We start from the raw sequence: 4,492 nt of genomic DNA, 5'->3' as shown, positions 1-4,492 counted from the left end.
AAGTAGTATATGTTTGTTATGTTCTATGAATCATTGAGATGTATAAAATTGCTTAAGTTATGCTTTTCAAGTATTTTATGAAGCCCAGTTTAATGTGAATGTTCCACATGAACGCTGGACTAGCGTGTGAACATTTGGAATTTACATTGTGGCCTCAGTTAACTGCATGAACCACTGTAACAAGATACGTAGTTGCTTATATGTCAGACAACAGATTATTGATTGTTAGTTGGTCGATAGCCGACTTTTCTAGTGTTGAAGCGAGCTGAGCCAATGTGCCGTGTTTTGCACAACTGCTTACAAGTGGGGTAGCACCAACAGTGTTTACAAGTACTTAACCAGCCTTACGTACCCTATGTATACGTTGGCGCACAGTTCTCGAATGAGTACTATATTTCATCAAACACACACTGCTCGTATGATAAACCATGACAACTTATGTCTTATCATGCCATATTCATGAAAAAACTAGTGAGGACGTATCTGTTTCGGCAACAATTAGGATGGTTCTCAGATGATTCACGGACACACAAAAGTAGCAGCAGTTCCCATAGACGGATTCAAACAGAGTACTAGCCCCAGAGGGCTCGATAATAGGCAAGGTACGGATAATTAGACAAAATCCAAACTACTATTAAACACCAGCTGGGGCAACTATTTCATGCCTCGATCTAATTTGGGATGGACACAGGACGGACCTTGCCATGAACATCATCGAGGACGTCCGGCAGCAGCTCAATCCTGTGAACCTTCCTGAAGATAACCTTCTGGCCTTGCCACTCATAAACTTGTTTGTGGAGGCACGCCACATCATCTTCATGTGTAAGCTTGACAAGAAAAGTATGCCTCACAAACGAGGAGTAGCTTTGATCTTCTTGTGCTTCAGTACACCCTGGACAATACACCTGACAATAGTGAGGCTGGAATACATCTCAACATTGGTATAAGTACAAATGGCTTCCAGGATCCAACAGCCTAAGAACTATGTTTTCCCAGTGCGTATATTCAGGTCATCCGCCTCATAGCGAGTGACATGTACAACCACACAATCCTTGTCCGCATCACGGCTCTAATTGAAACAGAAACAAATTCTGAATTACATTCCAATATAAGAAACTCAAGTTATTTAAACCACTATGTAGAGTCAAAAGTATGCATGACAGGCAAGGTAGCATGGCATCGAAGCTAATAATTTTTTTCATTATTTATCACCACAATCGAGATCGGCAAAGAAGAAAATCACCTTGGGCAGCTCAGTGGGGGGGGAGGGGGACACATCCTTGAAGGGGGAAAACTGCTCCTGCAGGGCCACGGGGGTTGCAACCTCAAACGGGGCGTTTACCATCTAAGTAGTGGCCGTGAGCGTATCTGGGGTCGGCTCGGTGGCTGCCTCCATATTCTTGGAGCTCTCTGTCTCGTGGGGATCAGCCTCCCGCGTCTGCTCCAACATCAGCAGATCTTTGCCTGGTTCTCCTTGGTACATCATGAAACTGACGAATACTAGGAGACCACTGAAAGGAAAACACAATCGCAATGACAATGAAACAAAAAAGAGAGTGAGGACTGGTTACTGTTTTACAAAAGTTCTTTTTTCTGAATGAAAATATACCAACATGATGGATCCACTTACCTTCCCTTCGTTGGGAGAGAAGAACAGTGGTAGATGCGAGTGTTGGCTTTCTTGAAGACGGTGAGGGAGAAGGGGACTCAACGAAGAGTAAAATGATGGTTGCTTCGTCCTTCAAACTTAGACTGCAGGGAGGTGGGGTTTTGTGATACGACGGCTTGTTATGGCCGCGCTACGACCGGGGTGACTCTCCGCCTGCATATTGCCTTCTAATTTGGTGGATAGCATTTGGGCTCGCGCGCTGCATGGCCCGCATGTCGGTGAACAAAAGTAAAACGACATTCAGTAGAGGGAGACGTTTCGATGACCTCGGAGGAGCCAGAAGCGGTAGTTTATCCACTGTACTAGTAGTAATTGTTTTTGTGGGTAGATGTAGAGTGTCGCCATTGTACTAGTAGTAATTGTTTCTATGGGCCCAAGACAAAACAGCCCATCCATCCTAGTAAATAATAAAATCAATTCAAAAGGCCATATATTTACTTAATTAGAGGCGCTACCCAGCACACCGCCCCCCAAAAAAACCTGGGTGCTCTTCTTCCTCCTCAATCCCACCCACCTCACATCACCTCGCTCCACTCGTACCCCCAAATTCCTCACCTCACTCCTACAGAAAACTCCAGCTCCCCTTCTTCCTCACTACTACAGAAAAACCCCAGCTCCCCTTCTTCTTGACTCGCACTACAACTAGGCTCGTCATTCGTTACTCTGCTCAAATCTGTGAGCTCGACATGATGCCCTCGAGGAAAATGGAGTCGCCTGACCCCAGCGCCAAGAAGATGAGGCTCCCGCTAGTGGCCATACTTGTTGTAGACCCCGCACCTGGTAGCGTGGGGAGAAGCGGCGAGCCCGCCCCCATCGGATCACAGGAACCCGTAGAATCTCGGGTGGACCGCATCAGCGATCTCCCGGACGCCATCCTTGGGGAGATCATCTCGCTTCTCCCCACCAAGGATTGCTGCCACAACCAAGTCCTCTCAATTTGGTGGCACCCTCTATGGTGCGCCGCGCCCCTTAATCTCGACTGTCGTCAGCTATCTCCCTTTAATGATTTTGAACTCCCTAGAGCCATCATCTCCTCCTACCAGGGCTCCGTTCAAAGCCTCTGCATCCCGTCATGCTGTTGGGGAACGTAGTAATTTCAAAAAAATTCCTACGCACACGCAAGATCATGGTGATGCATAGCAACGAGAGGGGAGAGTGTTGTCCACGTACCCTCGTAGACCAAAAGCGGAAGCGTTAACACAACGCGGTTGATGTAGTCGTACGTCTTCACGATTCGACCGATCAAGTACCGAACGTACGGCACCTCCGAGTTCAGCACACGTTCAGCTCGATGACGTCCCTCGAACTCCGATCTAGCCGAGTGTTGAGGGAGAGTTTCCTCAGCACGACGGCTTGGTGACGATGATGATGTTCTACCGACGCAGGGCTTCGCCTAAGCACCGCTACGATATTATCGAGGTGTAATATGGTGGAGGGGGGCACCGCACACGGCTAAGAGATCAATGATCAATTGTTGTGTCTATGGGGTGCCCCCCTGCCCTAGTATATAAAGGAGCAAGGGGGAGGCGGCCGGCCAAGGAGGAGGGCGCGCCAGGGGGGAGTCCTACTCCCACCGGGAGTAGGACTCCTCCTTTCCTTGTTGGAGTAGGAAAAGGGAAGGGAGAAGGAGAAAGAAGGAAGGGGGCGCCCCCCTTCCCTAGTCCGATTCGGACTAGTCCATGGGGAGGGGTGCGGCCACCCTTTGGGGCCTTTCTCTCCTTTCCCGTATGGCCAATTAAGGCCCAATACGAATTCCCGTAACTCTCCGGTACTCCGAAAAATTCCCGAATCACTCGGAACCTTTCTGATGTCCGAATATAGTCGTTCAATATATCGATCTTTACGTCTCGAACATTTCGAGACTCCTCGTCAAGTCCCTGATCTCATCCGGGACTCCGAACTCCTTCGGTACATCAAAAATACATAAACTCATAATATAACCGTCATCTAACTTTAAGCGTGCGGACCCTACGGGTTCGAGAACTATGTAGACATGACCGAGACACGTCTCCGGTCAATAACCAATAGCGGAACCTGGATGCTCATATTGGCTCCCACATATTCTACGAAGATCTTTATCGGTCAAACCGCATAACAACATACGTTGTTCCCTTTGTCATCGGTATGTTACTTGCCTGAGATTCGATCGTCGGTATCCCAATACCTAGTTCAATCTCATTACCGGCAAGTCTCTTTACTCGTTCCATAATACATCATCCCGCAACTAACTCATTAGTTACAATGCTTGCAAGGCTTATAGTGATGTGCATTACTGAGTGGGCCCAGAGATACCTCTCCGACAATCGGAGTGACAAATCCTAATCTCGAAATACGCCAACCCAACAAGTACCTTTGGAAGCACCTGTAGAGCACCTTTATAATCACCCAGTTACGTTGTGACGTTTGGTAGCACACAAAGTGTTCCTCCGGTAAACGGGAGTTGCATAATCTCATAGTCATAGGAACATGTATAAGTCATGAAGAAAGCAATAGCAACATACTAAACGATCGAGTGCTAAGCTAATGGAATGGGTCAAGTCAATCACATCATTCTCCTAATGATGTGATCCCGTTAATCAAATGACAACTCATGTCTATGGCTAGGAAACATAACCATCTTTGATCAACGAGCTAGTCAAGTAGAGGCATACTAGTGACACTCTGTTTGTCTATGTATTCACACATGTATCAAGTTTCCAGTTAATACAATTCTAGCATGAATAATAAACATTTATCATGATATAAGGAAATAAATAATAACTTTATTATTGCCTCTAGGGCATATTTCCTTCACATGCTACCTGCGCAAGCATACCATGCCCT

The sequence above is a fragment of the Triticum aestivum genome, chromosome 5D (assembly GCF_018294505.1).
Source record: "Triticum aestivum cultivar Chinese Spring chromosome 5D, IWGSC CS RefSeq v2.1, whole genome shotgun sequence".
NCBI classification, from domain to species: Eukaryota; Viridiplantae; Streptophyta; class Magnoliopsida; order Poales; family Poaceae; genus Triticum; species Triticum aestivum.
The sequence above is the reverse complement of the archived record's forward strand: the minus strand, read 5'-3'. Positions refer to the sequence as shown.